The 27,267-nt window shown below is 49.6% G+C and overlaps 22 pseudogenes; all 22 read left to right on the forward strand.

Moving 5' to 3' along the window:
- The first annotated feature begins 180 nt into the window (after positions 1 to 180).
- On the forward strand, positions 181 to 299 carry LOC135599311 (5S ribosomal RNA; annotated as a pseudogene).
- A 350-nt stretch (positions 300 to 649) lies between these two features.
- Positions 650 to 771, forward strand: LOC135599224 (5S ribosomal RNA; annotated as a pseudogene).
- Positions 772 to 1,119: 348 nt separating this feature from the next.
- On the forward strand, positions 1,120 to 1,240 carry LOC135604511 (5S ribosomal RNA; annotated as a pseudogene).
- A 350-nt stretch (positions 1,241 to 1,590) lies between these two features.
- Positions 1,591 to 1,711, forward strand: LOC135599328 (5S ribosomal RNA; annotated as a pseudogene).
- A 5,739-nt stretch (positions 1,712 to 7,450) lies between these two features.
- LOC135603420 (5S ribosomal RNA) lies at positions 7,451 to 7,569 on the forward strand (annotated as a pseudogene).
- Positions 7,570 to 7,919: 350 nt separating this feature from the next.
- Positions 7,920 to 8,040, forward strand: LOC135599488 (5S ribosomal RNA; annotated as a pseudogene).
- A 349-nt stretch (positions 8,041 to 8,389) lies between these two features.
- LOC135599493 (5S ribosomal RNA) lies at positions 8,390 to 8,510 on the forward strand (annotated as a pseudogene).
- A 350-nt stretch (positions 8,511 to 8,860) lies between these two features.
- LOC135604657 (5S ribosomal RNA) lies at positions 8,861 to 8,979 on the forward strand (annotated as a pseudogene).
- A 350-nt stretch (positions 8,980 to 9,329) lies between these two features.
- Positions 9,330 to 9,449, forward strand: LOC135599369 (5S ribosomal RNA; annotated as a pseudogene).
- A 2,143-nt stretch (positions 9,450 to 11,592) lies between these two features.
- LOC135604595 (5S ribosomal RNA) lies at positions 11,593 to 11,713 on the forward strand (annotated as a pseudogene).
- Positions 11,714 to 12,196: 483 nt separating this feature from the next.
- Positions 12,197 to 12,315, forward strand: LOC135603421 (5S ribosomal RNA; annotated as a pseudogene).
- A 350-nt stretch (positions 12,316 to 12,665) lies between these two features.
- Positions 12,666 to 12,786, forward strand: LOC135599526 (5S ribosomal RNA; annotated as a pseudogene).
- A 350-nt stretch (positions 12,787 to 13,136) lies between these two features.
- Positions 13,137 to 13,255, forward strand: LOC135599309 (5S ribosomal RNA; annotated as a pseudogene).
- Positions 13,256 to 13,605: 350 nt separating this feature from the next.
- On the forward strand, positions 13,606 to 13,726 carry LOC135604281 (5S ribosomal RNA; annotated as a pseudogene).
- A 2,602-nt stretch (positions 13,727 to 16,328) lies between these two features.
- LOC135599406 (5S ribosomal RNA) lies at positions 16,329 to 16,449 on the forward strand (annotated as a pseudogene).
- An 821-nt stretch (positions 16,450 to 17,270) lies between these two features.
- Positions 17,271 to 17,391, forward strand: LOC135599512 (5S ribosomal RNA; annotated as a pseudogene).
- Positions 17,392 to 18,211: 820 nt separating this feature from the next.
- LOC135599331 (5S ribosomal RNA) lies at positions 18,212 to 18,332 on the forward strand (annotated as a pseudogene).
- Positions 18,333 to 23,928: 5,596 nt separating this feature from the next.
- On the forward strand, positions 23,929 to 24,049 carry LOC135599431 (5S ribosomal RNA; annotated as a pseudogene).
- Positions 24,050 to 24,870: 821 nt separating this feature from the next.
- On the forward strand, positions 24,871 to 24,991 carry LOC135599255 (5S ribosomal RNA; annotated as a pseudogene).
- Positions 24,992 to 25,345: 354 nt separating this feature from the next.
- Positions 25,346 to 25,464, forward strand: LOC135599304 (5S ribosomal RNA; annotated as a pseudogene).
- Positions 25,465 to 25,814: 350 nt separating this feature from the next.
- Positions 25,815 to 25,935, forward strand: LOC135599437 (5S ribosomal RNA; annotated as a pseudogene).
- Positions 25,936 to 26,289: 354 nt separating this feature from the next.
- On the forward strand, positions 26,290 to 26,408 carry LOC135604220 (5S ribosomal RNA; annotated as a pseudogene).
- Positions 26,409 to 27,267: the final 859 nt, after the last annotated feature.

The raw sequence follows: 27,267 nt of genomic DNA on the forward strand, positions 1-27,267 counted from the left end.
TTCGACGCGCGCTTGCCGTGACCAATACGCAGTCGTTGGGCTAGGGCTCGGAGAGAACTTGCAATAGGGATTTCGTGAACGTTCGAAAAAGCGCCGACGGTTTCGTGACGGGCAAGAGGCTCCGGACGATGATGCGCCGGCCGCGACGTGCACATCGGCGAGGGACGAAGCACGCGAAAAGGGTACGATAATGCCAGCACTAAAGCACCGGATCCAATCAGAACTCCGAAGTGAAGCGTGATTTAGAGAGAGTAGTACTAGAATGGGTGAACCCTTGAGAAGTCCTCGTGTTGCACTCCTTTTTGTGTCCCGAGATACGAAACATCTCCCGTAGACCTCCGAGACGATTGCTTTGGGGTTCGGAATTTGCCGTGACTGCTACGCAGTCAGTATCGTGGGGCTCGGTGAGAGCTTTCCGGATTTGGGTCACAATAGCGATTCCGAGATCGTTCTAGAAAGTGCCGATGGTTTCGACGCGCGCTTGCCGTGACCGATACGCAGTCATTGGGCTAGGGCTCGGAGAGAGCTTGCAATAGGGATTTCGTGAACGTTCGAGAAAGTGCCAACGGTTTCTTGACGGGCAAGAGGCTACGTACGTTGATACGCCGGCCGCGACGTGCACATAGGCGAGGGATGAAGAACGCGAAACGGGTGTGATAATGCCAGCACTAAAGCACCGGATCCCAACAGAACTCCGAAGTTAAGCGCCGACTTTGGAGAGAGTAGTACTAGGATGGGTGACCCCCTGGGAAGTCCTCGTGTTCACTCCTTTTTGCGTCCCGAGATACGAAACATCTCCCGTAGACCTCCGAGACGATTTATTTGGGGCTCGGAATTTGCCGTGACCGCTACGCTATCAGTATCGTGGGGCTCGGAGAGAGCTTTCCGGATTGGGGTGACAATAGCGATTCCGAGATTGTTCTAGAAAGTGCCGATAGTTTCGACGCGCGCTTGCCGTGACCGATACGCAGTCATTGGGCTAGGGCTCGGAGAGAGCTTGCAATAGGGATTTCGTAAACGTTCGAGAAAGCTCTGACGGTTTTGTGACGGGCAAGAGGCTCCGTACGTTGATGCGCCGGCCGCAAAGTGCACATAGGCGAGGGACGAAGCACGCGAAACGGGTGTGATAATGCCAGCACTAAAGCACCGGATCCCAACAGAACTCCGAAGTTAAGCGCCGACTTTGGAGAGAGTAGTACTAGGATGGGTGACCCCCTGGGAAGTCCTCGTGTTTCACTTCTTTTTGCGTCCCGAGATACGAAACATCTCCCGTAGACCTCCGAGACGATTGTTTTGGGGCTCGGAATTTGCCGTGACCGCTACGTTGTCAGTATCGTGGGGCTCGGAGAGAGCTTTCCGGATTGGGGTCGCAATAGCGATTCTGAGATCGTTCTAGAAAGTGCCGATGGTTTCGACGCGCGCTTGCCGTGACCGATACGCAGTCGTTGGGCTAGGGCTCGGAGAGAGCTTGCAATAGGGATTTCGTGAACGTTCGTGAAAGCGCCGACGGTTTCGTGACGGGCAAGAGGCTCCGGACGTTGATGCGCCGGCCGCGACGTGGACATAGGCGAGGGACGAAGCACGCGAAACGGGTGTGATAATGCCAGCACTAAAGCACCGGATCCCAACAGAATTCCGAAGTTAAGCGCCGACTTTGGAGAGAGTAGTACTAGGATGGGTGACCCCCTGGGAAGTCCTCGTGTTTCAATCCTTTTTGCGTCCCGAGATACGAAACATCTCCCGTAGACCTCCGAGACGATTGTTTTGGGGCTAGGATTTTGCCGTGACCGCTACGCAGTCAGTATCGTGGGGCTCGGAGAGAGCTTTCCGGATTGGGGTCGTAATAGCGATTCCGAGATCATTCGAGAAAGTGTCGATGGTTTCGACGCGCGCTTGCCGTGACCGATACGGAGTCGTTGGGCTAGGGCTCCGAGAGAGCTTGCACTAGGTATTTCGTGAACGTTCGAGAAAGTGCCGACGGTTTCTTGACGGGCAAGAGTGTTAGAACCCTTGCAGATTCTAAACTTGGGGTTGATCTCTTTAGGGGATCGGCCTCCTTGGAACTCTATAGGGGTTCCTCCCTCCAAGTTGCTGCTCAAAGGCTGCAGAAAAGATTCATCTATTGCTTGAGAAAAGAGGAGGAATACATGGCTATTTATAGGGCTTCTAAACCCTAACTCCTAATAGGACTCCTACTTAAGACTCTTACTTCTAACCAACTCCTAATAGGACTCCTACTCAAGACTCCTATTCCCTTACAACTCCTAATTCTTCTATAAGAAAAAACCTCCTACATGAATGCCCCTCTCAATTAGGACTCTCCTAGCTAGAGTCCTAACAGAATGTCCCTCTCAATTAGGACTCTCCTAGCTAGAGTCCTAACAGTTTTACATGAATGTCCCTCTCAATTAGGACTCTCCAAGCTAGAGTCCTAACAGACATCATAGTTCTCGAGGCTGATGATTCGTGAATTCTGGGAATTTGATCTTCAAGTCATCATAGTTCTCCCAAGTGGCATCTTCTATTGGTAGGTTCGCCCACTGTATTAGCACTTCATTAGTGGGTCGTCGTCGTCGAGTCATGATCCGTCGATCAACAATGGCACTTGGCAGGGTCTGGAGTTCTCTTTGGGTAGTCATATTTGGTGGGTAGCTTTGGGCTGTCTTCAAGCACTTATTTAAAACTTCCGTCTGGCCATCGGTTTTTGGGTGATATGCCATACTCCTTTTCAATTTAGTACCCTGCATATGGAATAACTTTGTCCAAAATCTGCTCGTGAAGATGCAAGTAGAATTTATCGTAAGCACAATACGTCCCTTATAGTGTAATTCTTTTGAGTCCCAATTGTAATGAGCCATGGGGCTTGGTGCTTCCTCCAATTTTTTTATAATTTTACTAGTCTCTGAATCTTCCTGCCATTCCATCTTAATATCCTTAAGAAAGTCGCTGGTTGGAAGTAAAACGATCGAAAATTCAGCTTGCTCAGGTAGTTGCGAAAGCGCATCTGCAACAACATTCTCTTTCCACATTTTGTAAGTTATTTCATAATCAAATCCAAGAAGTTTTGTTACCCATTTTTGCTGCTTGGGGGAAGATATCTTCTGCTCCAAGAGATATTTTAGGCTTTTATGGTCGGTCTTGATTTGAAAGTATCGCCTGATCAAGTACAATCTCCACCTCGTTGCTGCGCGCACAATGGCGAGCATCTCCTTATCATATGTTGACTTATTTTGATAGGAGGGAGATAATGCCTTGCTAGTGTATGCGAGTGGTCGACCATCTTGCATGAGAATGACTCCAATTCTGACTCCAGATGTGTCGGCCTCAATAATGAAGGGTCGGTTGAAATCTGGTAGTGTTAGCACCGGCGTCGTCGTCATGGCTGCCTTAAGTTTGTCAAAGGCAGCGGAGGCTCTGTCCAACCATTGGAAGACATCTTTTTCTAGTAAGGAAGTAAGTGGTGTACTGATCTTTCCATAGTTTTTCACGAACTTGCGGTAGTAGCCTATTAAACCCAGAAAGCCATGTAGCAATTTTATGTTTCTCGAGGTCGGCCAGTTTTGCATTGCTCCAATTTTGAAGGGGTCCACTGCCACACCTTCCTCTGATATGATATGCCCAAGATATTCCACCTTTTGTTGCAGAAAGAAAAAATTCGTGGTTGTTGTGTGTTCAAAAGGTGGTTTTTCGTATGTCTTCTTCGCATGCTCGTATTTGATGATACCCGGATCAAAGGTCCAGCTTTGTAAAGATTTGTGCTCCCTTTCATCTAGCAATTCATCTACTATTGGAATAAAGTATTTGTCCTTGATGATTATGCCATTGAGAGCTCGGTAATCAACACATATTCGCCTTGTTCCGTCCTTCTTGCGTACAAGTAGCACCGGCGAAGAGTAGAGGTTGCAACTTGGCCGAATAACTCCTGTTTCGAGCATCTCTTTTATAATCCTTTCTATTTCATCCTTCTGGAGATGTGGATACTGATATGGCTGAGCATTTGCTGAAGATTTTCCTGGAAGAATCATTATACAATGATCATGCCGACAGGTAAGAGGTAGGTTGCGCGGTTCGTCAAATATATTTGAAAATTCAGCAAGCAAAGGAAGTAGATTTGGATCTTCAAATTCTGTTGGCTCTCCCTTAGTTTGCTGCTCAAGTTGTACCAAAAAGCCGCTGCATGCTTTATGCAAAACATTCTCCATTTGTTGTGTGCAAATCGTTGTTTTGTCGCCCCCACGTTTCCCGTGCAATGTCACCTGTTTCTCCTTACTGTAAAATTTCATAATTAGTTTCATAAAATTCCAGGAAATATCACCTAATGTCGTCAACCATTTAATTCTGAGCATGGCCTCATGATTGTTAAGAGGGAGAAGGAAGAAATCTGCAATTATCTCTTGGTCCTGCAGCAATAGTTTCTCCTGCAAGCGCCTATGATCACAATTCAAAATCCGTCCGTCGGTGACCTTAACATCAAACCTGCAGCGATTCTCGATAGGTAATGATATCCGAACAGCAAGCTTACTATTTAGGAAGTTAGTAGTACTGCCCGTGTCGATGAGAACAGTGATTGGTTGTTGTTTGAGAAGGCCTCCAATTTTCATCGTTTGTGGGTTTGAGTAGCTAGCTAGTGTATGTACCGTAACTTCGGTCGGTTTTGGCTCTTCTTCTGAATCTTCTTCTTCATGTTCAAAGCTCTCTTTTGGATGTTCAATGACCTCTTCTTCTATCGGTTCAATCATAAGAAGTCCTCCTTTACTACAGCGATGCTCACGGCTCCACGGCTCGTCACAATGCCAACATAACCCCTTCGCATATCGCTCCCGAAGCTCTTCTCCTGTTAACCTCTTTGGTGCAGGGACTTGGTCGACAGTAGGGGGGGCTGAGGGCTTCAATATTACTGGTTGAGGAGTGACCCTAGTCTCCGAGCTTCATGGTTCAATTGCTCCTCTTGATGTCGTGCGAAAGAGATGGCTGCCATAAGCGTGTACGGTTGTCGCGCTTTAACTTCTCCTCGGATCTCCGGCTTCAAGCCCTCAATGAAGGTCCTCAATAGCTGTTTTTGAGACCAATCATGATTTTGATTAGATAACCTTTCAAACCTGGTTTGGTACTCCTGAATTGTGGAGGTTTGTCGGATCTTTGCTAGTTGTTCGTCAATATTCTCGTAATCGGTTGGTCTGAAGCGAATCAGCAGTTCTTCTTTGAATTGTCACCATGAAAGGACTCCATAAGTATGTTCAAACCAGTCAAACCACTGAATAGCATCCCCTTCAAGATGTATAGCTGCAATTTTCACCATAGATACATCCGCGGTTTTGTGGTACCGAAAATATCGCTCCGCGTGCGAAATCCAACCAATCGGGTCTCCTTCTTCCCATCTAGGGAAGTCCACTCTCATGCATGGATAGTTGGGGTTGGTCATAGAGCTTCCCCTCTCTTGGAAGTCATCTCTTCGGGCTTGGTGTGATTGGGCAAAGCTCTCTCCTTGATATGATTTCTTCGGGCTTAGTGGTCGGCCCAATCTGAGTTCGGTAAAGAGCGTCCGAATCTTATCCTCCATTCGCGCCTCCAAGGCTTCGAATTTAGCATTGATTGTCTCCTTAGATGCCATAGTATATGGCCCCAAATCAATGATGTTAAGATCTCTCTTTTGCTGTTGGGTTAAAGGCATGTATAGGTTGAGAGAAGTGATGGTCGAAAGTGTTGGTGGATTGGTGGATGTAGCCTACAGTTTAGGCTTGTTTTGTGGCTGTTTTGGGTGCAGTTTGAGGGTGTGGTTTGGTAGAGTTTTAGGGCTCTGGATGAAAGTTTTGGATCTGTGGTAGATGGTAGCAAAGGTTTGACAGAAATCCGTGGAAGTTGCAGCAAGTATGTGCTGTCTTGTAAGAGTAGAATTGTCGTCGAAGAAACAACGGTTTCTCGACGTAATTTCTACCAAAAACTTAAGAGAATTGAGGAGGGAATTGATATCAAAATCACAGTTTATATGACAGCAAGGATATCTAATTTAATCAAGAAAATTTTGGCAGTATAACAGCAAAGAAATTGGTGCAAGTTGCAATTGCAGAATTATCGTCGAAAAATTTCAGCGGGTTACGATGAAAATTTGCAGCAACATAAAATCATTTTTAGAGATGAATTTCTTAATAGATTAATCTTAGATGGAAGCCAAGATGATATATGAAGTCTATAAGAAATTTCATTCAAAAAAGATTGCAAATAGATGGGTTAAGGCAACGATATGCAGTTGAAATTTTCTGCAGCATAGATTTTCAAGTGCAGCAGATTGGACATAAAAGATCAGTAGTTTATATTGAGAATTTTTCGATGAAACCAAAGGGAAATCTACTGTTAGGAAGTGTCAAAGATGTCATAAAAATTTCGTAGAAATTTGGATAGGAAAAGCACAGTAGCAAGATCAAACAGATGGTGCTATGCGGCTTGAATTCTGCAATTCAAGTGCAGCAGATTGGACATAAAAGATCAGTAGTTTATATTGAGAATTTTTTGATGAAACCAAAGGGAAATCTACTGTTAAGAAGTGTCAAAGATGTCATAAAAATTTCGTTTAAATTTGGATAGAAAAAGCACAGTAGCAAGATCAAACAGATGGTGCTATGCGGCTGGAATTCTGCAATGTATCTTTCGTCGTAGAGATGAAAACTTTGTGACGAAAAGTTTATGCAGCAATATAGGAACGATTTTTTTTTTTTTTTTTGGATTTTCGAATATGGATAACTAAATTGCAGCAGCAGTAAGGTAGGAAACCAGAACCTGTTGCAATTCACGGGGAGATCAAAGGATGATCCGTGGTGGTGGAGATGATGACGGAATTCGGTGACGATCTTTTAAGCAATTGTGGGAATTGCTTTGTATGGTTGTGGAGGGTTGATGGATGGCTGTGAAAGGGCAGCGAGATGCCAAGAACGCTGCTCTGATACCAGGTGATAGAACCCTTGCAGATTCTAAACTTGGGGTTGATCTCTTTAGGGGATCGGCCTCCTTGGAACTCTATAGGGGTTCCTCCCTCCAAGTTGCTGCTCAAAGGCTGCAGAAAAGATTCATCTATTGCTTGAGAAAAGAGGAGGAATACATGGCTATTTATAGGGCTTCTAAACCCTAACTCCTAATAGGACTCCTACTTAAGACTCTTACTTCTAACCAACTCCTAATAGGACTCCTACTCAAGACTCCTATTCCCTTACAACTCCTAATTCTTCTATAAGAAAAAACCTCCTACATGAATGCCCCTCTCAATTAGGACTCTCCTAGCTAGAGTCCTAACAGAATGTCCCTCTCAATTAGGACTCTCCTAGCTAGAGTCCTAACAGTTTTACATGAATGTCCCTCTCAATTAGGACTCTCCAAGCTAGAGTCCTAACAAAGAGGCTCCGGACGATGATGCGCCGGCCGCGATGTGCACATCGGCGAGGGACGAAGCACGCGAAAACGGTGCGATAATGCCAGCACTAAAGCACCGGATCCCATCAGAACTCCGAAGTTAAGCGTGATTTAGAGAGAGTAGTACTAGGATGGGTGAACCCCTGGGAAGTCCTCGTGTTGCACTCCTTTTTGCGTCCCGAGATACGAAACATCTCCCGTAGACCTCCGAGACGATTGTTTTGGGGCTCGGAATTTGCCGTGACCGCTACGCAATCAGTATCATGAGGCTCGGAGAGAGCTTTCTGGATTTGGGTCACAATAGCGATTCCGAGATCGTTCTAGAAAGTGCCGATGGTTTCGACGCGCGCTTGCCGTGACCGATACGCAGTCGTTGGGCTAGGGCTCGGAGAGAGCTTGCAATAGGGATTTCGTGAACGTTCGAGAAAGCGCCGACGGTTTCTTGACAGGCAAGAGGCTCCGTACGTTGATGCGCCGGCCGCGACGTGCACATAGGCGAGGGACGAAGCACGCCAAACGGGTGTGATAATGCCAACACTAAAGCACCGGATCGCAACAGAACTCTGAAGTTAAGCGCCGACTTCGGAGAGAGTAGTACTAGGATGGGTGACCCCCTGGGAAGTCCTCGTGTTTCACTCCTTTTTGCGACCCGAGATACGAAACATCTCCCGTAGACCTCCGAGACGATTGTTTTGGGGCTCAGAATTTGCCGTGACCGCTACGCAGTCAGTATCGTGGGGCTCGGAGAGAGTTTTCCGGATTGGGTCGCAATAGCGATTCCGAGATAATTCTAGAAAGTGCCGATGGTTTCGACGCGCGCTTGCCGTGACCGATACACAGTCGTTGGGCTAGGGCACGGAGAGAGCTTGCAATAGGGATTTCGTGAACGTTCGAGAAAGCGCCGACGGTTTCGTGACGGGCAAGAGGCTACGGACGTTGATGCGCCGGCCGCGACGTGCACAAAGGCGAGGGACGAAGCACGCGAAACGGGTGTGACAATGCCAGCACTAAAGCACCGGATCCCAACAGAATTCCGAAGTTAAGCGCCGACTTTGGAGAAAGTAGTACTAGGATGGGTGACCCCCTGGGAAGTCCTCGTGCTTCACTCCTTTTTGCATCCCGAGATACGAAACATCTCTCGTAGACCTCCGAGACGATTGTTTTGGGGCTCGGAATTTGCCGTGACCGCTACGCAGTCAGTATCGTGGGGCTCGGAGAGAGCTTTCCGGATTGGGGTCGTAATAGCGATTCCGAGATCATTCGAGAAAGTGTCGATGGTTTCGACGCGCGCTTGCCGTGACCGATACGCAGTCGTTGGGCTAGGGCTCGGAGAGAGCTTGCAATAGGGATTTCGTGAACATTCGAGAAAGCGCCGACAGTTTCGTGACGGGCAAGAGGCTCCGGACGATGATGCGCCGGCCGCGACGTGCACATCGGAGAGGGACGAAGCACGCGAAAAGGGTGCTATAATGCCAGCACTAAAGCACTGGATCCAATCAGAACTCCGAAGTTAAGCGTGATTTAGAGAGAGTAGTACTATGATGGGTGAACCCCTGGGAAGTCCTCGTGTTGCACTCGTTTTTGCGTCCCGAGATACGAAACATCTCCCGTAGGCCTTCGAGACGATTGTTTTGGGGCTCGGAATTTGCCGTGACTGCTACGCAGTCCGTATCATGGGGCTCGGTTAGAGCTTTCCGGATTTGGGTCACAATAGCGATTACGAGATCGTTCTAGAAAGTGCCGATGGTTTCGACGCGCGCTTGCCGTGACCGATACGCAGTCGTTGGGCTAGGGCTCGGAGAGAGCTTGCAATAGGGATTTCATGAACGTTCGAGAAAGACCCGACGGTTTCTTGACGGGCAAGAGGCTCCGTACGTGGATGCGCCGGCCGCGACATGCACATAGGCGAGGGACGAAGCACGCGAAACGGGTGTGATAATGCCAGCACTAAAGCACCGGATCCCAACAGAACTCCGAAGTTAAGCGCCGACTTTGGAGAGAGTAGTACTAGGATGGGTGCCCCCTGGGAAGTCCTCGTGTTTCACTCCTTTTTGCGTCCCGAGATACGAAACATCTCCCGTAGACCTCCGTGACGATTGTTTTGGGGCTCGGAATTTGCCGTGACCGCTACGAAGTCAGTATCATGGGGCTGGGTGAGAGTTTTCCGGATTTGGGTCACAATAGCGATTCCGAGATCGTTCTAGAAAGTGCCGATGGTTTCGACGCGCGCTTGCCGTGTCCGATACGCAGTCGTTGGGCTAGGGCTCGGAGAGAGCTTGCAATAGGGATTTCGTGAACGTTCGAGAAAGCGCCGACGGTTTTATGACGGGCAAGAGGCTCCGTACGTTGATGCGCCGGCCGCGAAGTGCACATAGGCGAGAGTAGTACTAGGATTGGTGACCCCCTGGGAAGTCCCCGTGTTTCACTCCTTTTTGCATCCCGAGATTCGAAACATCTCCCGTAGACCTTCGAGACAATTGTTTTGGGGCTCGGAATTTGCCGTGACCGCTACGCAGTCAGTATCATAGGGCTCGGTGAGAGCTTTCCGGATTTGGGTCACAATAGCGATTCCGAGATCGTTCTAGAAAGTGCCGATGGTTTCGACGCGCGCTTGCCGTGACCGATACGCTGTCGTTGGGCTAGGGCTCGGAGAGAGCTTGCAATAGGGATTTCGTGAACGTTCGAGAAAGCGCCGACGGTTTCGTGACGGGCGTGAGGCTCCGAACGTTGATGCGCCGGCCGCGACGTGCACATCGGCGAGGGACGAAGCACGCGAAAAGGGTTCGATAATGCCAGCACTAAAGCACCGGAACCCAACAGAATTCCGAAGTTAAGCGCCGACTTTGGAGAAAGTAGTACTCGGATGGGAGACCCCTTGGGAAGTCCTCGTGCTTCACTCATTTTTGCGTCCCGAGATACGAAACATCTCCCGTAGACCACCGAGACGATTGTTTTGGGGCTCGGAATTTGCCGTGACCACTACGCAGTCAGTATCGTGGGGCTCGGAGAGAGCTGTCCGTATTGGGGTCGCAATAGCGATTCCGAGATCGTTCTAGAAAGTGTCGATGGTTTCGATGCACGCTTGCCGTGACCGATACGCAGTCGTTGGGCTAGGGCTCGGAGAGAGCTTGCACTAGGGATTTCGTGAACGTTCGAGAAAGTGCCGACGGTTTCGTGACGGGCAAAAGGCTCCGGACGATGATGCGCCGGCCGCGACGTGCACATCGGCGAGGGACGAAGCACACGAAAAGGGTGCGATAATGCCAGCACTAAAGCACTGGATCGCAACAGAACTACGAAGTTAAGCGCCGACTTTAGAGAGAGTAGTACTAGGATGGGTGACCCCCTGGGAAATCCACGTGTTTCACTCCTTTTTGCGTCCCGAGATACGAAACCTCTCCCGTAGACCTCCGAGACGATTGTTTCGGGGCTCGGAATTTGCCGTGACCGCTACGCAGTCAGTATCGTGGGGCTCGGAGAGAGCTTTCCGGATTGGGTCGCAATAGCGATTCCGAGATCGTTCTAGAAAGTGCCGATGGTTTCGACGCGCGCTTGCCGTGACCGATACGCAGTCGTTGGGGTAGGGCTCGGAGAGAGCTTGCAATAGGGATTTCATTAACGTTCGAGAAAGCGCCGACGGTTTCTTGACGGGCAAGAGGCTCCGTACGTTGATGCGCCGGCCGCGACGTGCACATAGGCGAGGGACGAAGCACGCGAAATGGGTGTGATAATGCCTGCACTAAAGCACCGGATCCCAACAGAATTCCGAAGTGAAGCGCCGACTATGGATAAAGTAGTACTAGGATGGGTGACCCCCTGGGAAGTCCTCGTGCTTCACTCCTTTTTGCGTCCCGAGATACGAAACATCTCCCGTAGACCTCCGAGACGATTGTTTTGGGGCTCGGAATTTGCCGTGACCGCTACGCAGTCAGTATCGTGGGGCTCGGAGAGAGCTTTCTGGATTTGGGTCACAATAGCGATTACGAGATCGTTCTAGAAAGTGCCGATGGTTTCGACGCGCGCTTGCCGTGACCGATACGCAGTCATTGGGCTAGGGCTCGGTGAGAGCTTGCAATAGGGATTTCGTGAACGTTCGAGAAAGCGCCGACGGTTTCTTGACAGGCAAGAGGCTCCGTACGTTGATGCGTCAGCCGCGACGTGCACATAGGCGAGGGATGAAGCACGCGAAACGGGTGTGATAATGCCAGCACTAAAGCACCGGATCCCAACAGAACTCCGAAGTTAAGCGCCGACTTTGGAGAGAGTAGTACTAGGATGGGTGACCCCCTGGGAAGTCCCCGTGTTTCACTTCTTTTTGCGTCCCGAGATACGAAACATCTCCCGTAGACCTCCAAGACGATTGTTTTGGGGCTCGGAATTTGCCGTGACCGCTACGCTGTCAGTATCATGGGGCTCGGAGAGAGCTTTCCGGATTGGGGTCGCAATAGCGATTCTGAGATCGTTTTAGAAAGTGCCGATGGTTTCGACGCGCGCTTGCAGTGACCGATACGCAGTCGTTGGGCTAGGGCTCGGAGAGAGCTTGCAATAGGGATTTCATGAACGTTCGAGAAAGCCCCGACGGTTTCTTGACGGGCAAGAGGCTCCGTACGTTGATGCGCCGGCCGCGACGTGCACATAGGCGAGGGACGAAGCACGCGAAACGGGTGTGATAATGCCAGCACTAAAGCACCGGATCCCAACAGAACTCTCCAAGCTCGAGTCCTAACAAAGAGGCTCCGGACGATGATGCGCCGGCCGTGACGTGCACATCGGCGAGGGACGAAGCACGCGAAAACGGTGCGATAATGCCAGCACTAAAGCACCGGATCCCATCAGAACTCCGAAGTTAAGCGTGATTTAGAGAGAGTAGTACTAGGATGGGTGAACCCCTGGGAAGTCCTCGTGTTGCACTCCTTTTTGCGTCCCGAGATACGAAACATCTCCCGTAGACCTCCGAGACGATTGTTTTGGGGCTCGGAATTTGCCGTGACCGCTACGCAATCAGTATCGTGAGGCTCGGAGAGAGCTTTCTAGATTTGGGTCACAATAGCGATTCCGAGATAGTTCTAGAAAGTGCCGATGGTTTCGACGCGCGCTTGCCGTGACCGATACGCAGTCGTTGGGCTAGGGCTCGGAGAGAGCTTGCAATAGGGATTTCGTGAACGTTCGTGAAAGCGCCGACGGTTTCGTGACGGGCAAGAGGCTCCGGACGTTGATGCGCCGGCCGCGACGTGCACATAGGCGAGGGACGAAGCACGCGAAACGGGTGTGATAATGCCAGCACTAAAGCACCGGATCCCAACAGAATTCCGAAGTTAAGCGCCGACTTTGGAGAAAGTAGTACTAGGATGGGTGACCCCCTGGGAAGTCCTCGTGCTTCACTCCTTTTTGCGTCCCGAGATACGAAACATCTCCCGTAGACCTCCGAGACGATTGTTTTGGGGCTCGGAATTTGCCGTGACCGCTACGCAGTCAGTATCGTGGAGCTCAGAGAGAGCTTTCCGGATTGGAGTCGTAATAGCGATTCCGAGATCATTCGAGAAAGTGTCGATGGTTTCGACGCACGCTTGCCGTGACCGATACGCAGTCGTTGGGCTAGGGCTCGGAGAGAGCTTGCAATAGGGATTTCGTGAACATTCGAGAAAGCGCCGACAGTTTCGTGACGGGCAAGAGGCTCCGGACGATGATGTGCCGGCCGCGACGTGCACATCGGCGAGGGACGAAGCACGCGAAAAGGGTGCTATAATGCCAGCACTAAAGCACTGGATCCAATCAGAACTCCGAAGTTAAGCGTTATTTAGAGAGAGTAGTACTATGATGGGTGAACCCCTGGGAAGTCCTCGTGTTGCACTCCTTTTTGCGTCCCGAGATACGAAACATCTCCCATAGGCCTTCGTGACGATTGTTTTGGGGCTCGGAATTTGCCGTGACCGCTACGAAGTCAGTATCATGGGGCTGGGTGAGAGTTTTCCGGATTTGGGTCACAATAGCGATTCCGAGATCGTTCTAGAAAGTGCCGATGGTTTCGACGCGCGCTTGCCGTGACCGATACGCAGTCGTTGGGCTAGGGCTCGGAGAGAGCTTGCAATAGGGATTTCATGAACGTTCGAGAAAGCCCCGACGGTTTCTTGACGGGCAAGAGGCTCCGTATGTTGATGCGCCGGCCGCGACGTGCACATAGGCGAGGGACGAAACACGCGAAACGGGTGTGATAATGCCAGCACTAAAGCACCGGATCCCAACAGAACTCCGAAGTTAAGCGCCGACTTTGGAGAGAGTAGTACTAGGATGGGTGACCCCCTTGGAAGTCCTCGTGTTGCACTCCTTTTTGCGTCCTGAGATACGAAACATCTCCCGTCGACCTCCGAGACGATTGTTTTGGGGCTCGGAATTTGCCGTGACCGCTACGCAGTCAGTATCGTGGGGCTCTGATAGAACCCTTGCAGATTCTAAACTTGGGGTTGATCTCTTTAGGGGATCGGCCTCCTTGGAACTCTATAGTGGTTCCTCCCTCCAAGTTGCTGCTCAAAGGCTGCAGAAAAGATTCATCTATTGCATGAGAAAAGAGGAGGAATACATGGCTATTTATAGGGCTTCTAAACCCTAACTCCTAATAGGACTCCTACTTAAGACTCTTACTTCTAACCAACTCCTAATAGGACTCCTACTCAAGACTCCTATTCCCTTACAACTCCTAATTCTTCTATAAGAAAAAACCTCCTACATGAATGCCCCTCTCAATTAGCCCCTCTCAATTAGGACTCTCCTAGCTAGAGTCCTAACAGAATGTCCCTCTCAATTAGGACTCTCCTAGCTAGAGTCCTAACAGTTTTACATGAATGTCCCTCTCAATTAGGACTCTCCAAGCTAGAGTCCTAACAGGCTCGGAGAGTGCTTTCTGGATTTGGGTCACAATAGCGATTCTGAGATCGTTCTAGAAAGAGCCGATGGTTTCGACGCGCGCTTGCTGTGACCGATACGCAGTCGTTGGGCTAGGGCTCGGAGAGAGCTTGCACTAGGGATTTCGTGAACGTTCGAGAAAGTGCCGACGGTTTCGTGACGGGCAAAAGGCTCCGGACGATGATGCGCCGGCCACGACGTGCACATCGGCGAGGGACGAAGCACGCGAAAAGGGTGCGATAATGCCAGCACTAAAGCACCGGATCGCAACAGAACTACGAAGTTAAGCGCCGACTTTAGAGAGAGTAGTACTAGGATGGGTGACCCCCTGGGAAGTCCTCGTGTTTCACTCCTTTTTTGCATCCCGAGATACGAGACATCTCCCGTAGACCTCTGAGACGATTGTTTCGGGGCTAGGAATTTGCCGTGACCGCTACACTGTCAGTATCGTGGGGCTCGGAGAGAGCTTTCTGGATTGGGGTCAAAATAGCGATTCCGAGATTGTTCTAGAAAGTGCTGATAGTTTCGACGTGCGCTTGCCGTGACCGATACGCAGTCGTTGGGCTAGGGCTCGGAGAGAGCTTGCAATAGGGATTTCGTGAACGTTCGAGAAAGCGCCGACGGTTTTAGGACGGGCAAGAGGCTCCGTACGTTGATGCGCCGGCCGCGAAGTGCACATGGGCGAGAGTAGTACTAGGATTGGTGACCCCCTGGGAAGTCCTCGTGTTTCACTCCTTTTTGCATCCCGAGATACGAAACATCTCCCGTAGACCTTCGAGACGATTGTTTTGGGGCTCGGAATTTGCCGTGACCGCTACGCAGTCAGTATCATGGGGCTTGGTGAGAGCTTTCCGGATTTGGGTCACAAAAGCGATTCCGAGATCGTTCTAGAAAGTGCCGATGGTTTCGACGCGCGCTTGCCGTGACCGATACGCAGTCGTTGGGCTAGGGCTCGGAGAGAGCTTGCAATAGGGATTTCGTGAAAGTTCGAGAAAGCGCCGACGGTTTCGTGACGGGCGTGAGGCTCCGGACGTTGATGCACCGGCCGCGACGTGCACATCGGCGAGGGACGAAGCACGCGAAAAGGGTGCGATAATGCCAGCACTAAAGCACCGGATCGCAACAGAACTACGAAGTTAAGCGCCGACTTTAGAGAGAGTAGTACTAGGATGGGTGACCCCCTTGGAAGTCCTCGTGTTTCACTCCTTTTTGCGTCCCGAGATACGAAACATCTCCCGTAGACCTGTGAGACGATTGTTTTGGGGCTCGGAATTTGCCGTGACCGCTACGCCGTCAGTATCGTGGGGCTCGGAGAGAGCTTTCCGGATTGGGGTCGCAATAGCGATTCCGAGATCGTTCTAGAAAGTGTCGATGGTTTCGACGCGCGCTTGCCGTGACCGATACGCAGTCGTTGGGCTAGGGCTCGGAGAGAGCTTGCACTAGGGATTTCGTGAACGTTCGAGAAAGTGCTGACGATTTCGTGACGGGCAAGAGGCTCCGGACGATGATGCGCCGGCCGCGACGTGCACATCGACGAGGGACGAAGCACGCGAAACGGGTGTGATAATGCCAGCACTAAAGCACCGGATCGCAATATAACTCCGAAGTTAAGCGCCGACTTCAGAGAGAGTAGTACTAGGATGGGTGACCCCCTGGGAAGTCCTCGTGTTTCACTCTTTTTTGCGTCCCGAGATACGAAACATCTCCCGTAGACCTGTGAGACGATTGTTTTGGGGCTCGGAATTTGCCGTGACCGCTACGCCGTCAGTATCGTGGGGCTCGGAGAGAGCTTTCCGGATTGGGGTCGCAATAGCGATTCCGAGATCGTTCTAGAAAGTGTCGATGGTTTCGAAGCGCGCTTGCCGTGACCGATACGCAGTCGTTGGGCTTGGGCTCGGAGAGAGCTTGCAATAGGGATTTCGTGAACGTTCGAGAAAGCGCCGACGGTTTCGTGACGGGCAAGAGGTTACGGACGTTGATGCGCCGGCCGCGACGTGCACATCGACGAGGGACGAAGCACGCGAAACGGGTGTGATAATGCCAGCACTAAAGCACCGGTTCCCAACAGAACTCCGAAGTTAAGCGCCGACTTTGGAGAGAGTAGTACTAGGATGGGTGAACCCCTGGGAAGTCCTCGTGTTGCACTCCTTTTTGCGTCCCGAGTTACGAAACATCTCCCGTAGACCTCCGAGACGATTGTTTTGGGGCTCGGAATTTGCCGTGACCGCTACGCAATCAGTATCGTTGGGCTCGGAGAGAGCTTTCTGGATTTGGGTCACAATAGCGATTACGAGATCGTTCTAGAAAGAGCCGATGGTTTCGACGCGCGCTTGCTGTAACCGATACGCAGTCGTTGGGCTAGGGCTCGGAGAGAGCTTGCAATAGGGATTTCGTGAACGTTCGAGAAAGCGCCGACGGTTTCTTGACGGGCAAGAGGCTCCGTACGTTGTTGCGCCGGCCGCGACGTGCACATAGGCGAGGGACGAAGCACGCGAAACGGGTATGATAATGCCAGCACTAAAGCACCGGATCCCAATAGAATTCCGAAGTTAAGCGCCGACTTTGGAGAAAGTAGTACTAGGATGGGTGACCCCCTGGGAAGTCCTCGTGCTTCACTCCTTTTTGCGTCCCGAGATACGAAACATCTCCCGTAGACCTCCGAGACGATTGTTTTGGGGCTCGGAATTTGCCGTGACCGCTACGCAGTCAGTATCGTGGGGTTCGGAGAAAGCTTTCCGGATTGGGGTCGCAATAGCGATTCCGAGATCGTTCTAGAAAGTGTCTATGGTTTCGACGCGCGCTTGCCGTGATCGATACGCAGTCGTTGGGCTAGGGCTCGGAGAGAGCTTGCACTAGGGATTTCGTGAACGTTCGAGAAAGTGCCGACGATTTCGTGACGGGCAAGAGGCTCCGGACGATGATGCGCCGGCCGCGACATGCACATCGACGAGGGACGAAGCACGCGAAACGGGTGTGATAATGCCAGCACTAAAGCACCGGATCGCAACAGAACTCCGAAGTTAAGCGCCGACTTCAGAGAGAGTAGTACTAGGATGGGTGACCCCCTGGGAAGTCCTCGTGTTTCACTCTTTTTTGCGTCCCGAGATACGAAACATCTCCCGTAGACCTCCAAGATGATTGTTTTGGGGCTCGGAATTTGCCGTGACCGCTACGCAGTCATTATCGTGGGGCTCGGAGAGAGCTTTCCGGATTAGATCGCAATAGCGATTCCGAGATCGTTCTAGAAAGTGCCGATGGTTTCGACGCGTGCTTGCCGTGACCGATACGCAGTCGTTGGGCTAGGGCTCGGAGAGAGCTTGCAATAGAGATTTCGTGAACGTTCGAGAAAGCGCCGACGGGTTCGTGACGGGCAAGAGGCTACGGACGTTGATGCGCCGGCCGCGACGTGCATATAGGCGAGGGACGAAGCACGCGAAACGGGTGTGATAATGCCAGCACTAAAGCACCGGATCGCAACAGAACTCCGAAATTAAGCGCCGACTTCGGAGAGAGTAGTACTAGGACGGGTGACCCCCTGGGAAGTCCTCGTGTTTCACTCCTTTTTGCGTCCCGAGATACGAAACATCTCCCGTAGACCTCCGAGACGATTGTTTTGGGGCTCGGAATTTGCCGTGACCGCTACGCAGTCAGTATCGTGGGGCTCGGAGAGAGCTTTCTGGATTTGGGTCACAATAGCGATTCCGAGATCGTTCTAGAAAGAGCCGATGGTTTCGACGCGCGCTTGCTGTAACCGATACGCAGTCGTTGGGCTAGGGCTCGGAGAGAGCTTGCAATAGGGATTTCGTGATCGTTCGAGAAAGCGCCGACGGGTTCGTGACGGGCAAGAGGCTACGGACGTTGATGCGCTGGCCGCGACGTGCACATAGGCGAGGGACGAAGCACGCGAAACGGGTGTGATAATGCCAGTACTAAAGCACCGGATCGCAACAGAACTCCGAAATTAAGCGCCGACTTCGGAGAGAGTAGTACTAGGATGGGTGACCCCCTGGGAAGTCCTCGTGTTTCACTCCTTTTTGCGTCCCGAGATACGAAACATCTCTCATAGACCTCCGAGACGATTGTTTTGGGGCTCGGAATTTGCCGTGACCGCTACGCAGTGTGTATCGTGGGGCTCGGTGTTAGAACCCTTGCAGATTCTAAACTTGGGGTTGACCTCTTTAGGGGATCGGCCTCCTTGGAACTCTATAGGGGTTCCTCCCTCCAAGTTGCTGCTCAAAGGCTACAGAAAAGATTCATCTATTGCTTATGAAAAGAGAAGGAATACATGACTATTTATAGGGCTTCTAAACCCTAACTCCTAATAGGACTCCTATATAAGACTCTTACTTCTAACCAACTCCTAATAGGACTCATACTCAAGACTCCTATTCACTTACAACTCCTAATTCTTCTCTAAGAAAAAACCTCCTACATGAATGCCTCTCAATTAGGACTCTCCTAGCTAGAGTCCTAACAGTTTTACATGAATATCCCTCTCAATTAGGACTCTCCAAGCTAGAGTCCTAACAGACCCGCCCGCCCTCTTCAAATCAGCCTTGTCCTCGAGGCTGATGATTCATGAATTCTGGAAATTTGATCTTCATGTCGTCATAGTTCTCCCAAGTGGCATCTTCTATTGGTAGGTTCGCCCACTGTAGTAGCACTTCATTAGTGGGTCGTCGTCGTCGAGTCACGATCCGTCGATCAATAATGACACTTGGCTGGGTCTGGAGTTCTCTTTGGGTAGTCATATTTGGTGGATGGCTTTGGGCTGTCTCCAAGCACCTATTTAAAACTTCTGTCTGGCTGTTGGTTTGTGGGTGATATGTCGTACTCCTTTTCAATTTAGTACCCTGCATATGGAATAACTTTGTCCAAAATCTGCTCTTGGTGCTTCCAAATTTTTTTACTAGTCTCCGAATCTTCTTAATATCCTCAAGGAAGTCACTGGTTGGAAGTAAAACGACCGAAAATTCAGCTTGCTCAGGTAGCTGCGAAAGCGCATCTGCAACAACATTCTCTTTCCACATTTTGTAAGTTATTTCATAATCAAATCCAAGAAGTTTTGTTACCCATTTTTGCTGCTTGGGGGAAGATATCTTCTGCTCCAAGAGATATTTTAGGCTTTTATGGTCGGTCTTGATTTGAAAGTATCGCCTGATCAAGTACAATCTCCACCTCGTTGCTGCGCGCATAATGGCGAGCATCTCCTTATCATATGTTGACTTATTTTGATAGGAGGGAGATAATGCCTTGCTAGTGTATGCGAGTGGTCGACCATCTTGCATGAGAATGACTCCAATTCTGACTCCAGATGTGTCGGCCTCAATAATGAAGGGTCGGTTGAAATCTGGTAGTGTTAGCACCGGCGTCGTCGTCATGGCTGCCTTAAGTTTGTCGAAGGCAGCGGAGGCTCTGTCCAACCATTGGAAGACATCTTTTTCTAGTAAGGAAGTAAGTGGTGCACTGATCTTTCCATAGTTTTTTACGAACTTGCGGTAGTAGCCTGTTAAACCCAGAAAGCCATGTAGCAATTTTATGTTTCTCGAGGTCGGCCAGTTTTGCATTGCTCCAATTTTGAAGGGGTCCACTGCCACACCTTCCTCTGATATGATATGCCCAAGATATTCCACCTTTTTTTGCAGAAAGCAAAAATTCATGGTTGTTGTGTGTTCAAAAGGTGGTTTTCCGTATGTCTTCTTCGCATGCTCGTATTTGATGATACCCGGATCAAAGATCCAGCTTTGTAAAGATTTGTGCTCCCTTTCATCTAGCAATTCATCTACTATTGGAATAAAGTATTTGTCCTTGATGATTATGCCATTGAGAGCTCGATAATCAACACATATTCGCCTTGTTCCGTCCTTCTTGCGTACAAGTAGCACCGGCGAATAGTAGAGGTTGCAACTTGGCCGAATAACTCCTGTTTCGAGCATCTCTTTTATAATCCTTTCTATTTCATCCTTCTGGAGATGTGGATACTGATATGGCTGAGCATTTGCTGAAGATTTGCCTGGAAGAATCATTATACAATGATCATGCCGACAGGTAAGAGGTAGGTTGCGCGGTTCGTCAAATATATTTGAAAATTCAGCAAGCAAAGGAAGTAGATTTGGATCTTCAAATTCTATTGGATCTCCCTTAGTTTGCTGCTCAAGTTGTACCAAAAAGCCGCTGCATGCTTTATGCAAAACATTCTCCATTTGTTGTGTGCAAATCGTTGTTATGTCGCCCCCACGTTTCCCGTGCAATGTCACCTGTTTCTCCTTACTGTAAAATTTTAATAATTAGTTTCATAAAATTCTAGGAAATATCACCTAATGTCGTCAACCATTTAATTCTGAGCATGGCCTCATGATTGTTAAGAGGGAGAAGGAAGAAATCTGCAATTATCTCTTGGTCCTGTAGCAATAGTTTCTCCTGCAAGCGCCTATGATCACAATTCAAAATCCGTCTGTCGGTGACCTTAACATCAAACCTGCAGCGATTCTCGATAGGTAATGATATCCGAACAACAAGCTTACTATTTAGGAAGTTAGTAGTACTGCCCGTGTCGATGAGAACAGTGATTGGTTGTTGTTTGAGAAGGCCTCCAATTTTCATCGTTTGCGGGTTTGAGTGGCTAGCTAGTGTATGTACCGTAACTTCGGTCGGTTGTGGCTCTTCTTCTGCATCTTCTTCTTCATGTTCAAAGCTCTCTTTTGGATGTTCAATGACCTCTTCTTCTATCGGTTCAATTATAAGAAGTCCTCCTTTACTACAGCGATGCTCACGGCTCCACGGCTCGTCACAATGCCAACATAACCCCTTCGCATATTGCTCCCGAAGCTCTTCTCCTGTTAACCTCTTTGGTGCAGGGACTTGGTCGACAGTAGGGGGGGCTGAGGGCTTCAATATTACTGGTTGAGGAGTGACCCTAGTCCTCCGAGCTTCATGGTTCAATTGCTCCTCTTGATGTCGTGCGAAAGAGATGGCTGCCATAAGCGTGTACGGTTGTCGCGCTTTAACTTCTCCTCGGATCTCCGGCTTCAAGCCCTCAATGAAGGCCCTCAATAGCTGTTTTTGAGACCAATCATGATTTTGATTAGATAACCTTTCAAACCTGGTTTGGTACTCCTGAATGGTGGAGGTTTGTCGGATCTTTGCTAGTTGTTCGTCAATATTCTCGTAATCGGTTGGTCTGAAGCGAATCAGCAGTTCTTCTTTGAATTGTCGCCATGAAAGGACTTCATAAGTATGTTCAAACCAGTCAAACCACTGAATAGAATCCCCTTCAAGATGTATAGCTGTAATTTTTACCATAGATACATCCGCGATTTCGTGGTACCGAAAATATCGCTCCGCGTGCGAAATCCAACCAATCGGGTCTCCTTCTTCCCATCTAGGGAAGTCCACTCTCATGCATGGATAGTTGAGGTTGGTCATAGAGCTTCCCCTCTCTTGGAAGTCATCTCTTCGGGCTTGGTGTGATTGGGCAAAGCTCTCTCCTTGATATGATTTCTTCGGGCTTAGTGGTCGGCCCAATCTGAGTTCGGTAAAGAGCGTCCGAATCTTATCCTCCATTCGCGCCTCCAAGGCTTCGAATTTAGCATTGATTGCCTCCTTAGATGCCATAGTATATGGCCCCAAATCAATGATGTTAAGATCTCTCTTTTACTGTTGGGTTAAAGGCATGTATAGGTTGAGAGAAGTGATGGTCGAAACTGTTAGTGGATTGGTGGATGTAGGCTACGGTTTAGGCTTGTTTTGTGGCTGTTTTGGGTGCAGTTTGAGGGTGTGGTTTGGTAGAGTTTTAGGGCTGTGGATGAAAGTTTTGGATCTGTGGTAGATGGTAGCAAAGGTTTGACAGAAATCCGTGGAAGTTGCAGCAAGTATGTGCTGTCTTGTAAGAGTAGAATTGTCGTCGAAGAAACAACGGTTTCTCGACGTAATTTCCACCAAAAACTTAAGAGAATTGAGGAGGGAATTGATAGCAAAATCACAGTTTATATGACAGCAAGGATATCTAATTTAATCAAGAAAATTTCGGCAGTATAACAGCAAAGAAATTGGTGCAAGTTGCAATTGCAGAATTATCGTCGAAAAATTTCAGCGGGTTACGATGAAAATTTGCAGCAACATAAAATCGGTTTTAGAGATGAATTTCTTAATAGATCAATCTTAGATGGAAGCCAAGATGATATATGAAGTCTATAAGAAATTTCATTCAAAAAAGATTGCAAATAGATGGGTTAAGGCAACGATATGCAGCTGAAATTTTCTGCAGCATAGATTTTCAAGTGCAGCAGATTGGACATAAAAGATCAGTAGTTTATATTGAGAATTTTTCGATGAAACCAAAGGGAAATCTACTGTTAGGAAGTGTCAAAGATGTCATAAAAATTTCGTAGAAATTTGGATAGAAAAAGCACAGTAGCAAGATCAAACAGATGGTGCTATGCGGCTTGAATTCTGCAATTCAAGTGCAGCAGATTGGACATAAAAGATCAGTAGTTTATATTGAGAATTTTTTGATGAAACCAAAGGGAAATCCACTGTTAAGAAGTGTCAAAGATGTCATAAAAATTTCGTAGAAATTTGGATAGAAAAAGCACAGTAGCACGATCAAACAGATGGTGCTATGCGGCTGGAATTTTGCAATGTATCTTTCGTCGTAGAGATGAAAACTTTGTGACGAAAAGTTTATGCAGTAATATAGGAACGATTTTTTTTTTTGGATTTTCGAATAAGGATAACTAAATTGCAGCAGCAGTAAGGTAGGAAACCAGAACCTGTTGCAATTCACGGGGAGATCAAAGGATGATCCGTGGTGGTGGAGATGATGGCGGAATTCGGTGACGATCTTTTAAGCAATTGTGGGAATTGCTTTGGATGGTTGTGGAGGGTTGATGGATGGCTGTGAAAGGGCAGCAAGACGCCAAGAACGCTGCTCTGATACCAGGTGTTAGAACCCTTGCAGATTCTAAACTTGGGGTTGATCTCTTTAGGGGATCGGCCTCCTTGGAACTCTATAGGGGTTCCTCCCTCCAAGTTGCTGCTCAAAGGCTGCAGAAAAGATTCATCTATTGCTTATGAAAAGAGAAGGAATACATGACTATTTATAGGGCTTCTAAACCCTAACTCCTAATAGTACTCCTACTTAAGACTCTTACTTCTAACCAACTCCTAATAGGACTCATACTCAAGACTCCTATTCCCTTACAACTCCTAATTCTTCTCTAAGAAAAAACCTCCTACACAAATGCCCTCTCAATTAGGACTCTCCTAGCTAGGGTCCTAATAGAATGTCCCTCTCAATTAGGACTCTCTTAGCTAGAGTCCTAACAGTTTTACATGAATATCCCTCTCAATTAGGACTCTCCAAGCTAAAGTCCTAACACTCGGAGAGAGCTTTCCGGATTGGGTCGCAATAGCGATTCCGAGATCGTTCTAGAAAGTGCCGATGGTTTTGACGCGCGCTTGCCGTGACCGATACGCAGTCATTGGGCTAGGGCTCGGAGAGAGCTTGCAATAGGGATTTCGTGAACGTTCGAGAAAGCGCCGACGGTTTCGTGACGGGCAAGAGGTTACGGACGTTGATGCGCCGGCCGCGACGTGCACATCGACGAGGGACGAAGCACGCGAAACGGGTGTGATAATGCCAGCACTAAAGCACCGGATCCCAACAGAACTCCGAAGTTAAGCGCCGACTTTTGAGAGAGTAGTACTAGGATGGGTGAACCCCTGGGAAGTCCTCGTGTTGCACTCCTTTTTGCATCCCGAGATACGAAACATCTCCCGTAGACCTCCGAGACGATTGTTTTGGGGCTCGGAATATGCCGTGACCGCTACGCAGTCAGTATCGTGGGGCTCGGAGAGAGCTTTCCGGATTGGGGTCGCAATAGCGATTCCGAGATCGTTCTAGAAAGTGTCGATGGTTTCGAAGCGCGCTTGCCGTGAACGATACGCAGTTGTTGGGCTAGGGCTCGGAGAGAGTTTGCAATAGGGATTTCGTGAACGTTCGAGAAAGCGCCGACGGTTTCGTGACGGGCAAGAGCTTACGGACGTTGATGCGCCGGCCGCGACGTGCACATAGGCGAGGGACGAAGCACGCGAAACGGGTGTGATAATGCCAGCACTAAAGCACCGGATCGCAACAGAACTCCGAAGTTAAGCGCCAACTTTAGAGAGAGTAGTACTAGGATGGGTGACCCCCTGGGAAGTCCTCGTCTTTCACTCCTTTTTGCGTCCCGAGATACGAAACATCTCCCGTAGACCTCCGAGACGATTGTTTTGGGGCTCGGAATTCGCCGTGACCGCTACGCAGTCAGTATCGTGGGGCTCGGAGAGAGCTTTCCGGATTGGGGTCACATTAGCGATTCCAAGATCGTTCTAGAAAATGCCGATGGTTTCGACGCGCGCTTGCCGTGACCGATACGCAGTCGTTGGGCTAGGGCTCGGAGAGAGCTTGCAATAGGGATTTCGTGAACGTTCGAGAAAGTGCCGTCGGATTTGTGACGGGCAAGAGGCTCCGGACGATGATGCGCCGGCCGCGAAGTGCACATAGGCGAGGGACGAAGCACGCGAAACGGGTGTGATAATGCCAGCACTAAATCACCGGATCCCATCAAAACTCCGAAGTTAAGCGCCGACTTTGGAGAGAGTAGTACTAGGATGGGTGACCCTCTGGGAAGTCCTCGTGTTTCACTCCTTTTTGCGTCCCGAGATACGAAACATCTCCCGTAGACCTCCGAGATGATTGTTTTGGGGCTCGGATTTTGCCGTGACCGCTACGCAGTCAGTATCGTGGGGCTTGGAGAGAGCTTTCCGGATTGGGGTCGCAATAGCGATTCCGAGATAGTTCTAGAAAGTGTCGATGGTTTCGACGCGCGCTTGCCGTGACCGATACGCAGTCGTTGGGCTAGGGCTCGGAGAGAGCTTGCAATAGGGATTTCATGAACGTTCGAGAAAGCGCCGATGGTTTCGTGACGGGCAAGAGGCTACGGACGTTGATGCGCCGGCCACGACGTGCACATCGGTAAGGGAGGAACGAAGCACGCGAAAAGGGTACGATAATGCCAGCACTAAAGCACCGGATCCCATCAGTACTCCGAAGTTAAGCGTGATTAAGAGAGAGTAGTACTAGGATGGGTGACCCCCTAGGAAGTCATCGTGTTTCACTCCTTTTTGCGTCCTGAGATACGAAACATCTCCCGTAGACCTCCGAGACGATTGTTTTGGGGCTCGGAATTTGTCGTGACCGCTACGCTGTCAGTATCGTGGGGCTCGGAGAGAGCTTTCCGGATTGGGGTCGCAATGGCGATTCCGAGATCGTTCTAGAAAGTGCCGATGGTTTCGACGCGCGCTTGCCGTGACCGATACGCAGTCGTTGGGCTAGGGCTCGGAGAGAGCTAGCAATAGGGATTTCGTGAACGTTCATGAAAGCGCCGACGGTTTCATGACGGGCAAGAGGCTTTGGATGTTGATGCGCCGGCCGCGACGTGCACATACGCGAGGGACGAAGCACGCGAAACGGGTGTGATAATGCCAGCACTAAAGCACCGGATCCCAACAGAATTCCGAAGTTAAGCGCCGACTTTGGATAGAGTAGTACTAGGATGGGTGACCCTCTGGGAAGTCCTCGTGTTTCACTCCTTTTTGCGTCCCGAGATACGAAACCTCTCCCGTAGACCTCCGAGATGATTGTTTTGGGGCTCGGATTTTGCCGTGACCGCTACGCTGTCAGTATCGTGGGGCTCGGAGAGAGCTTTCCGGATTGGGGTCGCAATAGCGATTCCGAGATAGTTCTAGAAAGTGACGATGGTTTCGACGCGCGCTTGCCGTGACCGATACGCAGTCGTTGGGCTAGGGCTCGGAGAGAGCTTGCAATAGGGATTTCGTGAACGTTCGAGAAAGCGCCGATGGTTTCATGACGGGCAAGAGGCTACGGACGTTGATGCGCCGGCCGCGACGTGCACATCGGTAAGGGAGGAACGAAGCACGCGAAAAGGGTACGATAATGCCAGCACTAAAGCACCGGATCCCATCAGTACTCCGAAGTTAAGCGTGATTTAGAGAGAGTAGTACTAGGATGGGTGACCCCCTGGGAAGTCCTCGTGTTTCACTCCTTTTTGCATCCCGAGATACGAAACATCTCCCGTAGACCTCCGAGACGATTGTTTTGGGGCTCGGAATTTGCCGTGACCGCTACGCTGTCAGTATCGTGGGGCTCGTAGAGAGCTTTCCGGATTGGGGTCGCAATGGCGATTCCGAGAATGTTCTAGAAAGTGCCGATGGTTTCGACGCGCGCTTGCCGTGACCGATACGCAGTCGTTGGGCTAGGGCTCGGAGAGAGCTTGCAATAGGGATTTCGTGAACGTTCATGAAAGCTCCGACGGTTTCGTGACGGGCAAGAGGCTCTGGAAGTTGATGCGCCGGCCGCGACGTGCACATAGGCGAGGGACGAAGCACACGAAACGGGTGTGATAATGTGTTAGAACCCTTGCAGATTCTAAACTTGGGGTTGATCTCTTTAGGGGATCGGCCTCCTTGGAACTCTATAGGGGTTCCTCCCTCCAAGTTGCTGCTCAAAGGCTGCAGAACAGATTCATCTATTGCTTATCAAAAGAGAAGGAATACATGGCTATTTATAGCGCTTCTAAACCCTAACTCCTAATAGGACTTCTACTTAAGACTTTTACTTCTAACCAACCTAATAGGACTCCTACTCAAGACTCCTATTCCCTTACAACTCCTAATTCTTCTCTAAGAAAAAACCTCCTACATGAATGCCCCTCACAATTAGGACTCTCCTAGCTAGAGTCCTAACAGAATGTCCCTCACAATTAGGACTCTCCTAGCTAGAGTCCTAACAGAATGTCCCTCTCAATTAGGACTCTCCTAGCTAGAGTCCTAACATTTATACATGAATGTCCCTCTCAATTAGGACTCTCATAGCTAGAGTCCTAACATTTTTACATGAATGTC

The sequence above is a fragment of the Musa acuminata genome, chromosome BXJ2-1 (assembly GCF_036884655.1).
Source record: "Musa acuminata AAA Group cultivar baxijiao chromosome BXJ2-1, Cavendish_Baxijiao_AAA, whole genome shotgun sequence".
Taxonomy (NCBI): domain Eukaryota; kingdom Viridiplantae; phylum Streptophyta; class Magnoliopsida; order Zingiberales; family Musaceae; genus Musa; species Musa acuminata.